The sequence below is a fragment of the Nicotiana tabacum genome, chromosome 3, assembly GCF_000715075.1.
Source record: "Nicotiana tabacum cultivar K326 chromosome 3, ASM71507v2, whole genome shotgun sequence".
In the NCBI taxonomy this organism is placed as follows: Eukaryota; Viridiplantae; Streptophyta; class Magnoliopsida; order Solanales; family Solanaceae; genus Nicotiana; species Nicotiana tabacum.
Window position 1 is genome coordinate 25735154 of NC_134082.1, and position 12700 is coordinate 25747853.

General features: G+C 36.5%; 1 long non-coding RNA gene across 1 annotated transcript; it reads right to left on the reverse strand.

Moving 5' to 3' along the window:
* Positions 1-698: 698 nt before the first annotated feature.
* LOC142179404 (uncharacterized) lies at positions 699-3847 on the reverse strand. Its single transcript, XR_012707418.1, has 2 exons — positions 3253-3847; positions 699-939 (listed from the first exon to the last, which is right to left on the reverse strand). It is a non-coding gene; the product is annotated as an uncharacterized LOC142179404 (long non-coding RNA).
* Positions 3848-12700: the final 8853 nt, after the last annotated feature.

Sequence of the window (12700 nt, forward strand, 5' to 3'; positions counted from 1 at the left end):
ATTCGATCGAACCTTATGTAGGTTGCCTACGTATCATGACGCCGCATGAATCAGATCTTTGCATAGTTCTAGAAGATCGAGAATAAAGTAAACAAACTAACGTTCTCACTTCTTTTCTTTTCTTTTCCTTTTCTTTTTTTTTTTACCTTAATGACCACTCTGATGAGAAAAGAGAAATAAAAGAAGCAAATGCTTTTTTTTGTTGAATTTTTTAGACTTAATGTTCTATATCCTATTCTAAACTCAATCTTATACGAGCAAGAAAGATTTCGAACCAAGAAATAAAAAAGATAAAAAAAATATTTTTTGGATTTCGATTTGATTACCTAAGGAAGAAACTCTGAAAATAAACCAAAGATAAAGTATGTTGTTTTCTTTTTCTTCTATGTACGATGTCCTAGATTTTTAGTAAAAATAAAAGAGTTTTTTTTCCTATTCATTTTTCATTTATTTCGCAAAGAAGAACCTCAAAAGAAAAATCTTTTTTGGGTTTTTTGAATTAATATCTTAGAAAAACCTTTAAAGAGGTACCTAAAAACAAAAATTCTCTCTTTTTTGAATTTTTAGTCCTAATATACGAAAGGAAATATAAAGGCAATTTTTATTTTGCGTTCTAGCTATTAATTTCCTAAATGAAAAACCACAAAAGATTTTTGAACTTCTAGAGTTAGTTCTAAAGAAAACATCTAACAGAAATATAAAAACGCAAAATCTATTCTTTTTTTTAGTTTTTGATTTATTACACTTTTTCTCAAATACAAAATAAGAAATACCATAACAAAAGACTCGACATTACTGTACAAAACTAGAAGTTAAAAGACGACATAAAAAGAACAACATACTCAAAGCATAAAAACTAAAAAAAAATCTCCTTAAGCAAATTCCTGACTGGATGGTCCTAAGGCGTCTGCCATGCCCAAACTCCGGTAAGATCCACACCTGTATGAGAAAATTGAAACCAACACTATGTGAGACAATAACATTCCTTACAAGACACATGCCAGACATGATTGAAGCTATTTCTGCAAAATTAACCTATGCGGCTAAAAGTAGATAAAATGCAAGATTTGGCTAAGACCCCGCGAAGCCAAGAACCTAAGACTTACTAGGAAGACTGGACCCTATGTGGGTTTCCTACGTATCTTGCCCCGAGAGACGAGAATCAGGTTCGCGTAGTTCGGGCAGATTGGATACCGGCGAGAATTAAAAAAAACAACTAATTTAGAGAAAACATATTCTTTGTCTTTTTTTTAAAAAAAATGATGACACATGTAACTTTTTTTTGGATTTTTTTTTTTTTTTTTTTTTTTGATTTTCTGATTTACGGAAAATGATGAAAAAGTGCAAAATCTCTTTTTTGTTTTGAATTTTCAAGCTCTTTTTTTTTTCTTAACAAGAATGTGACAGAAAACATAATCGGGCCTCGCTCGCTTTATCTTCACACTTCAACCTCTTTTTCTTTTTTTTTTTTCATTTGCCCTCAACTATCATTGGTCCGCCAAATGACCCTTTTACCCTTGAAGAAATGCAACATGTAGCACATAGGATGCATCAAGATGGTCTGTTATTTTGGGTACACCTGTCCTAGACGGACTCAACTCCTGTGTTGAGTCCCCAAAGTTAGATGCACGTGATGCAAAAAAGCGTTCCTACTAGGGATCCGGCATGAGGCTGAGTTATTCTAGGTTCAAAACCTGGGTATGTGTTCTAGACTGTGTACCCGAGCGGACAACTCGAGCCGAGGAGGGGGCTACGTACCGGGAACCAAAAGGCCATCTGGCTTAGTAACTTGTCCGATCCTCTTTATTATTTCAAGGTATGACACTAACAGAATAAGGAGTCTCGACCAACTAGCACATCCCCAAAGATGAGAAGAGAAGGGTTTCGTAGCAGTTTATATACAGTTCAGATAATATCAAAGCGGTAAAAGCATCATTTAACACATTAGGCCCAAGCATGTAATCAGATAGCAAATAAAGCCAAATACAACAATTCATCTAAGCTCGAATTCTGAACCCTGAACCAGAGATTCTGGGTTCTTCTCCCCAGCAGAGTCGCCAGAGCTGTCACACCTCCTTTTTACCTATACCCCCGAGAGGGTGTATAAGGGAGTTTTTTTCAACTTAAAGTGACAATCGAAAGGGGATCATTTTATTAAAAATTCAGAGTCGCCATTTGGGATAATTTACGGTGTCCCAAGTCACCGATTCAAATCCCGAATCGAGGAAAGATTGACTCTGTATTACAGTCCGCGAACACAGAAATCTGGGTAAGGAATTCTGTTAACCCGGGAGAAGGTATTAGGCATTCCCGAGTTTCGTGGTTCTAGCACGGTCGTTCAACTGTTATAATTGGCCTATTACCTGATTTTAATACACTTTTAAATCTATGTGCATTTTTAACTTTATAACCGCCTTTATTTATTTTTAGGGAAGATTGCAACGTTATTAAGAATACGTCTTGAACCACATCACATAAATGCACCCGTGGTCCACGATACATTTTATTTAACGTTGTTGGGATTTAGATTTGGGTCACATAAATGCGCACCCGAGTTTAGGAAGATAAATTATTAAAATAACATGCCTAAAGCAACTACACGATTTCAAGGCATTTTCTACACTAATTAAGATAAGAAAATGAAGTTCATCAATTGTGGAATAATGATTATGGGAAAAGTGTAATATTAGATTGCTTGTTCATTTCTGAAGAATTGGACCCGACAACTAGCAAGGATTTTCACGACACAGCATTGTGCTTCCTTCATTCTTGTTTTTTGGATTCAAAAATCAAAATTAAGCAATTAGTTTCTTAAGACCAAAGTAACAGCACACAACAACATCCCAACCTTCTTCCTAGGCGCTAATTTGCGGATCCGGGGCAATAATCATTCTTTCTCCTTAAACAAATTAGTTGGCTTTCAAGGTGTAATTTGGAATGTATCAGAATTGTTGTGAGGTTGTTGTTGCTGCAAAGAACCATACGCAATGACCAATATTGCTAGTCTTCTACTCATTCACATGCAACTTGTTATCAGTCCAAACAAGAAGTATCCAACAACAGAATCATCCCAACAACATTGCCCAAAAGCAATTCAATATCAAATTATGGGGACATAGCAAACATGAGCAATTAAACCCAAAAAACAAGAAAAAAAGAGAGCAAAGTAAACAGGATATATTCCACGAAAGTATAAAGCAAATCTTCACAAATAATTAAAACAATAACATAAAGAAGGAGGAAGAAATAGACCTCAAAAGGAGCTTTCTTTATGTTAGCCTTTGTTCGGATGTACAAATGAGCACCGATGATAAGAAACTCAAGCAAGTACAACAGCATAACAGGAGCCGAAAAACAACAGCAACATGAAATTATTCCACGAACCTTGAACCTCGAACGATACCTCAAACTTCGATCTCCCGAAGTTGCTCTATACGATGAAGTGCATGAAAAATAGAATCTTCCGAGTAACCGGAACCTCTGTCGGAAAACTAAATCACGACCTAGAAGCTTCGCCGGATCTTCGACGGAATTTGGCTGCTTGGCTAGTTTTCGCCGGAAAATATGGCCAAATAGAAAGCAACGGTCGAGACCATCTCATTATGAAAAATCATCAGTGAAAAACCCCAACAAATCATAACCAAAGAAACCTTTGAGAGAAGACTAGTATGGAAAAAGTGAAAAAGGGATCCAGAAAAGTTTGATTTTCCTTTTAGCCTGATGTTCAATTGAGCTATAGTTACATGGCTGCCGATTTAATTTGGATGGAAGGAGACCATTGAAAATTTTTGAAAAAAATGGAAAGGGTCCACCGTTTTTCTCTCTTGGAATTGGGGCTCTCCTTTTTGAGTTATCTTCTGCTCATAGCTCTTATAGTGTATCTCTCCTTTTGTTTATGGTCCTCTTTTTTTTTTTTTTTTTTTCAGATTTTAAGCATCACTTTATATGTAGAGTCTAGGTTTAGGTGCATTTTTGTGTATTTTGCTAATTAGTCCCTAGGTCTTTTTGTGTTAAGTTCTTAGGGTCTTTTTTATTTATTTTTGTTCCAAAGAAGAGTCTAGAAGGGTCCCTAGGCTTAATGAACTAATCCGAATTGGGCCAAGAATTGGGCTCTAAAACTCTTAAAATTGTGATCCAACACCTTAATTGACTCCTTTTAAAATAAGATAAAAATACTACACAATCCAAAAGCTAACATGAAACTATTATATATTTTTTATATTTTCAAGATTATGTAAAGATAAAAATAAGGTACTATTTTTGTATATTTTTTTATTTAAATTTATGAAAGATACGTAAGCTAAAATATTTTTTTGTAATTTTCCATTTTTATGACGAAAATAAAGTAAAGAAGTCAAAAATAGTTGAAATAACTATATTAGGCCTAAATTATTTTACATGCTAAAATATGAAGAATCTTTGGGAGGGTCAAAAATCACATGTCTACACACTGTTGGCTTATATTGGCTTGTTGGTGCCTTATGGTATACCTTAGTTGGTCTCGCTGAGTATTTTACACTGGCGAAGTTTCATAATCGTAGTGATGTTCCATCGTGTGGATTGTGGTATAAGTGTCTTGGAGGATTTGAATTTACTCGTGAAACACTTGTTTTTATTCATTTTTGATTGGTGCTGATATATATATATATATATATATATAATGGGATCGGGTTGCACGCCGCAACAGAAGGAATAAGGGTGAAATGTAATTGTTTGGTGGGATTGGGTTGCACGCCGCAACAAGGAGTAATAAGGGTGGACAGGTGAAATTAGGTTGCGCGCCGCAACAGGAGGAATAATGGTGATATGTATTGAGGAGTAATAAGGGTGTACATGTGGGATCGAGTTGCACGCCGCAAAAGGAGGAATGAGGGTGAATATTGATATCGTTGTTGTTTATATGATGGGATCGGGATGCGCGCAACATAAGTTGTTGTTATGTCTTCATATCTGTCGAGGTCCATTATTGTGATGTTGAAACACCCTTAAGGATTGGTTATAGTTGAATACTAGTAGAACAATTGGGTTCCGAATTTATTTAATGCCAGTGCTTTATTACATTATGTATTTCCTTTCTGTTTAGTATAAATTGTTGCAGGTTGTATATGTTGTATGCCCCGCCTTAGCCTCGTTACCACTTCATCGAGGTTAGGCTCGACACTTAGCGATACATGGGGTCGGTTGTACTGATACTGCACTCTGCACTTCTTGTGCAGATTTCGGAGCTAGTGGCTGATCGAGAGGTTGGTTGCTGTTGCTGCATTCCGGAGACTCAAGGTAGTCCTACAGGCGTCCGCAGGCCCTGGCGTCCCCTTCTATCCTATTTCATTTCTATTTTATCTACTTTCGAGACTAATGTAAACTTTTGTTCAGACCATTATTTGCAGTACTTGTAGACTGCTCGTGAGTTGTGACACCAGTTCTGGGTGAATTTTACTTCGGCTTTCGTTATTAACTTAAAGATAATCTTTTAAATCGTGTTCTTTCGTATTTATTTTCACTGATTTACTTTTGTAAAGTTTTAATTATTTAAAGATAAAGGAAAAAGTAAAATATTTTGTAACGTTGGCTTACCTAGCGGGTTCAATATTAGGTGCCATCACGATCCCGACGGTGGAAAATTCGGGTCGTGACAAGTGGGCAGAATAGCAGATTGCGGACAAAAAAGATTGACTTACGAGACATGATATTACACAATCTTATTATTGATAACATGTAATAGTGCCAAGAACGTCGTGGAGAGAATACACCGCTGCTAAATCTCCGCTTTGATTTTATCATTTTGTGATCTCTCCTCCTTTGCTTCAAATTTGATTTCTCGCAATTGTCAAGCTCTAGTCCAGATCTTGTTCATCTGGATTTTGAGACCAATTTTTGCTTCAGCAGTTTCAAGTAGAATGCCATTTCCTTACGAGAGTTATGACTTATGAGAAAATATGGACATAATAGTTGTTAATGTTCATAATTACCATTCATTCTTGAGTTAATACCTACCATGAAAATTGTTGTTACAAAAGCAAATTCAAAGTTTTTAGGTAATTAATATTAGTAGAACTTTTGAGTGTTAGAAACTTTTGAGCTTCTTCAACGGTTTTTTGGGCTTTTGTTAGACAAAGCAAACAACTATTTACTCTATCAGGATTTATTGACTATTTTGGGTTAATACTCGTTTCAGGCATTTTTATTGATAAATTTATTCTTATTCTTTAATCTTTAATAATTAATGAGAAGAGTGAAGAAAAAATGCCAAAAAAAGAGATAATAGATAAATACAATTGTTGGACATTGGAAGATGCCACATCAACTTGTCAATTCCCATCTTTATATATATATATGTATATATATGAGAGAGAGATATTTTTATACATAAAAATTGAATATTCTTCTTTTTAATACTTAGAAATTATGGTTTAGACACAAGTTTGTGACTTCTTATCTTTTCGCTTTGTTGAATATCAACGGTGGTTTGAGAGATCTATAACCTTGAAGAAACAAGAAAATATTCATTTTTTAACTAGTACATTTAAATTATCAAGCTTGTTTGATGGAGAAATTAAAAAAGATAAAAATAGGAAAAAATGAAATGGCTAATTATTATTTATATCAACGGCAAAGATACCTAGCAATTTTAGGTGCCAATTATATTTTAGGCGTAATGGCTTCCTGGCCACTTAAACTTATAGGCCTTTTGAAAGCCGATACACAAACTTTGAATTTTCCCATTTGAACACTCAAACTTGAAAAAATGGATACTAATAAATACATTCATCAAAGCGTGTATACCAGTTGCGCTGACATGTACAACACATCATGCTAAGCTATTGATTACTTGTCATGTATTATTTGTGGGTCCCATTTTTAAATACAAAATCAGAAAAAAAAAGTTACAAATACAAAAAGGAAAAAAAACGCCTGAAACATACTATCCAACTGCCCTCTTCTTCTTCGTTCACCCTCCTACCTTCCTTTCTTTACTCTTCTTTCTTCTCCTTTCTCTTTTTATTCATTATTCTTTCTCTCTTTATTATATGGTTACGATGTCGACACTCAATGGACATGGAGTACTTCAACAACATGGCAGCTTTGTATCGGCAGCAAGCTAATAATCACTCTGCGCAAATAACATGCAACAAACTCAACCAGGGACATCTCAATATCCAATGCTAAAGGGAATAGAATATGACAGTTTATGTTATTTTATGATATGAACTTCTTATTTGTATCGAAGAATTACAAGCCATGATTAGACCGTAGCCAAAAATACAGAGAAAGAGGTGGAGGCTAGAAAAAATTATTGAAGGGGAAGATGAAGGAAAAAAACACCGAGAAAGGGGAGGGGGAAGAGAAATTAGGATTAGAAATGAAAAAATTGGGTAAGAGTTTTGCTGGGAAGACGAAAGAATTGGAAAAGTCTTTTTTTTCTTTTTTCTTTTTCTTTTTTATTTATATTTTATTTTAATTTTAATTTTTTTAAGTAAAAGCAATACTATTCACGCGCCTTGGCAGCGTGATTTGCACACAATTTAGCCATGTCAGCTGTAGTGCTTCCACATAGGCATGGTCAACTGTCAAAAGTGTTTATTAATACTCATTTTTTCAAGTTTAAGTGTTTAAATGAGAAAATTCAAAGTTTGTGTATCGACTTTCAAAAGCACTACAAGTTTAAATGAACAGGAAGTCGTTAAGCCTATTTATTATATATGGTCAAACTACTCCAAAAAACTGGGACATAAGCTGAAGCCGTGGAAGTAATTTTATATGTACAGATCATTGTCCAATTTTGGATGGATGCACGTGCTTGCTGTCCTACCAGCTGGGCAGACACGTTATTTATGCGCTGCGACTGAGTATCTAATTAAAGTAATCCAACAAGGCAATGATGATAATAGTCTAATTATCTCTAAAATAATGGAAACAAAAAAAGGATGATACTTTAATTTTCTTTGCACAAAGTGAACGATGAATTTGTAGGAGAAAAGGATCAAATTTGCTCCAGTACAATTTTCCCAGAACGTTAAATGGTTGGTCTAATATTATCTGTATCGCTAGAAAATAATCTTATTTTTTTATCCTTGACAGAGCTTCAATCAAAAGTTAATTTTACACCACCGTCAGTAATTGAGGAGGTAAAATGGACCTTTTTATCGAAATATTTGGATATGTGAGTCCACCAATTTTATACTGAAGTCCAATTAATGACAAAGACAAATATAAGAGGTAGATTTACAAATTAACACTACAAGAATGAACATAATGAAAAAATAAAATTGAGCAACTTGAAATAGTCTATGGTTCTAACTTCTAATACAGACCTTTCCCCGATTTGAATATTTCCAACAGTTGTGCATAATCAGCATTGTGCTGCTATATTACTTGGTACTATACATGGTCAACAATCCCCCTCTGTTCAGATACAAACCCAAGTTTTAATTGTTGGGATATATACTATTAATCATATGTTTGGTTTAGATATAGTATTTATTATGGAATAATTGTTTATTCAATTTTAATAAAATTTTAAATATATCATATATTAGTCTGTGTCCTTTGCTTATATAGTAAATGATTTAGTGTATAGAGTTTAGCTTATGCTCGGAAGATTAAATCATCGGTTCTTATAAGTATAAAGTTTGAGTTCACAATCTAATGATGGAATTGGACAAACCATCACGGATGATTGTAGCACAAGATTAAATATAATTTATCTTGATTATGAGAATGGTTTAATTCCAACTTCTTGTGCTAGTACATTTTGTATGTATTGAACGGACCTAGAGGTGGCAAAATGGTTCAAAGAACACAGTTAACCACCCATATTATCCACTAAAAAATGGGTTGAATAATGATCTTTTTAAAAATGGGTTAAATATGGATAAGAACCATATTATCCATTTAGAAAATGGATAACCAATGAGTAACCAATGGATAACCAATAGGCTTACTTTTACATTTCTAAAATCTCAAATTGGGGGTTCCTCAAGTTAGGGAGACTAAGAATTCTCCCAAAAGTGATCATATACAAGAAGTCATGGATAATATAGGTAACCCATATTATCCGCCGGTTAATCCATTTGTTATCCGTATTAAATATGGGCCGGGTCGGATAATTGATCCATTTTTTCATTATACGTTTTCGACCCGAACTATATCCGACCCAACCCGCCCGTTTGCCACTCCTAAACGGACCAAGTAGAGACAAGTATTTTATACTAACTTAATAAAATAAACTCTCTAGCCATTAAATGTACTTATGCACTTAATCTTGATATAATTATTATTAGCTGTGTACATTATTATTGTTTTAATTTATTAAAAGGCGAGATTCTTTCGTGGATGAGTATGCCGGCTAAATTGGATAATAATAATGTACACTGGCGAAGTAATAGTTAGTTGATGGAATCCATATCTCTGTTTAGAGATTGATGATATACCTTTATGAAGGCTTATAAGTTTTCATGTGTAAACCCGACCGGTGGATCTTATATCCGACACATGAAATAAGTTAAGCGAAAGTCTAAAGGAAATAATCAATTGTTTACCTCGAAAATGATAATTACAATTAGATTTGATTTTGTGGTTCTAAAAATATATGATCTATTTTTATGCTAGTTGTTAGGAAATAGATGCTAAGTGAATGATTAGAAAATAAGATGATAGCTTGTGGATAGTGTAACAATCAAACCGAATGGCTGTAAATTGGGGCCTCGAGCTCGCGTGTATGGGGCCTCGAGGTCGAGTCGGATGCTCGGCTAAAGGCAGTCGATGGAGGATTAACAGTTATGATAAATTTGATGGCGGCTCTTTATGGCCAATAATGAGCAATGAATGAAGAACAATAGATAGAACACAATAAATATAAGTAATGAATGTAAGTAATGGAATCAAGATAGTATGTTTAAGTTAGAGAGCAGGGAATGTTCCTGTATTGAATGTTGTGAGTAGTATATCCTTACAAAATGATATCATAGTACAAATGCATTTATTACAAAGATAAATGACTGGTACAACCATTTAATACCACGGTACGGGCTTGAACTAGCCTAATGAACTTGATCAGCTTTAGTCATATGCCTTGGGAATCTCCCACTCGTTCATCGTAGCCGTCGATTAACTTTGCCCCGAGGTCCAGCATATAGGATCCTCGGGTTCAAACCTTGAACTAGACTCGAGCCCTTTAAAAACGGGTTGTGGGATATCATAATAATCCTAAAATCGGGCTCTCCGATTTTAGCCGTATATAGATAGTCCCCGCGTAGATTAAAATGATAAGAAACGATTTTGACGCTGATCTCCTCGGGCCTCTTCTGATGACATCATGCGTATGACGTAAGCCTTTGTGATAACCGAGACGTCCCATCGGCACAAATTTCCAGAAGCATTCAATGTCGCACCGGTTTATTCTCTCAAAGCAATAATATCACCGCCGATCCGTCTCCCAAAAAAGTGTTGATTTCTACTGCCGATACATTTCCCAAAGGCATTGATTACACCGTCGGTTAAGCTACCACCTTCCTATAAATGGAAGCTTTCTTGAATCAAACTTCATTCGATCATTCTTCAATAGCCTTCAACTCCTTTCTTTTCTTCATCCTTATCCGACTCTATTTCCCCATGTTTATAGCCCGCGACCGAAAGGTCACATGGCAATGCCTTCGCCAGTTACGTTATCGCTCTTCATCAGAGCTTTCCCCTACTGAGGGGGATCGCATTGGTTTGTTGTTGTTGTTGTTGGCTCGAAATAACGAGAGAGGAATCTCAAATTATCTTCGTATCAGAAGATATGCGGATCGTGAACTGCTGCTCATCTCTCTTAACTTCCACCTAGTTTGGCGCTTCACTCCTTTTGCCTTCCATGAAGTGAGGTGGTGCCATCTACTAACTGTTGCATCCCATAATGGTGCAATGTCTCAAGAAGTGGCTCCCGAATAGTAGTGCTGGCGAGATCCATACTCGCCAAATTTCTCACCCAGCCACTTCTTCATCTTTTCATCTTTTTCTGCTTCTTCATCTTTTTTTGCTTCTTCTTCATTCTTGAAGATGCCGTTTGAAAGACCGAGATGAGGCCCCCAAGGAAATGGTTATCGAAGAAGATCGTACGTCCCTCGGTGTACTCTCGAGAGCAGATTAGACTTTTAGCTGTTATATATATATATATATATATATATATATCAGGCTCATAGGAGATATGATAGATAATAGAATTTCGCCGATGAGATGAGTCTGGGAAACCTTGACGGGCTAGAGGGTGGGATTTAGAACGGTTTATATATATCTTTGTTTCTGTGTAAGGACCCTTCGTGGGATTTTGTAATCATGTGTAAGGACCCTCAATGGGCCTTTTAATCATCGTTTATTAATACAAAATGCTTCTTCAATTTGTCTCTGATTTGTGCTGAATTTCCCTTTATTTATGCTTGTCACGAATCTGAGCACATGATTCCATCGATTTGTCCGAATATCAGGTCAGGGCGTAGGTATTCGCTCGGTTACTGATTGATTAGTATGATATTCCCTGGAACCCTTTACCATTCTTCGGACTGAGCCTGGATTGAATCGATGCAAACTTGGGCCGCCGGGGCCCTCGAATTCGGATTGAGTGAGAATAGGGCTTCAAATTTTAGAACGAAACTTAGCCTTTTAGGACCTGGTTATAGTCCTCGAGGAGGAATTTACTCAGACGCCTGAGAATAAAGATAGCCCTAAGGCTTTCATAGACAGTCCCCGAGTGAGAAATAGCTCGAGCTCGGGCGGCCTAGAAAACCTGATTTGAACTAGGAGTGAAGATAGCCTTAAGGCGTTATTGACAGACCCCAGACGAGGATATGCCTGGACTCGGTTGGCCCCTAGACTAAAGTAACTGAGATGGCGTTTAGCTTGATCTGAAGGCAAAAATAGCTCTAAGGTTTCATTAGCAATTCTCGAGTGAGAACTGGCTCAGGCTCAGGTAGCCTGAGGGCCAAAGAATTGGGTGATCGATCCGCGATCATAATAGCCGAGGCCCCCGAGATGGGTACCACCTCAGGGTTAGATTTATACAGATAGCTCCCTAGAGCTTATCTTTTGTTTCGACAGAGATCCTCGAGATCAGGCACCATCTCGAGGCATAGAATGATTTTGATGGCTCCTTAGAGCCTACCTTTGCTTTGATAGAGATCCTCAAGATTGGGCACCATCTCGAGGCTTAGAATGATTTTGATGGCTCCTTAGAGCCTACTTTTGTTTGGACAAAGATCCTCGAGATCGGGCACCATCTCGAGGCTTAGAATGATATGAGGGTTTTTGATCCCTCGAACATTGTTCGTCAGTGTTTATCGTATGAAATTATTGAGGTGATCCTGCCGGTTCATTTCCCCAAAAGTGATAAGTGGAATTAATTGTCCTTGCAGGGTAGGTGACAGTCACCGCTTGCCCTATATATGATTTTGTCTTCCCTCCTTTGAGGATTCCACTTATTCTGAGTTGCTATCCTCCTTCATAGGGTTCTTTTTTCCTGCGCCAGGTCCTTCACCATTTTAACTTTGAAGCCCTCGCTCAAATTCCTGCTCCAATTCTCTGATTTTATCACAGTTATGGCTGCTACGCTAGGATCCGTTCGGCAAGGAGGAGGAAGTTCCGTCTTTGGTTCCCGCCTGGTTAGTGGTGCGCCGCCGGTGTCAGGCGAGCCAACCTTGGGACATTTTGTTTCGAGGGGGGACTTTTC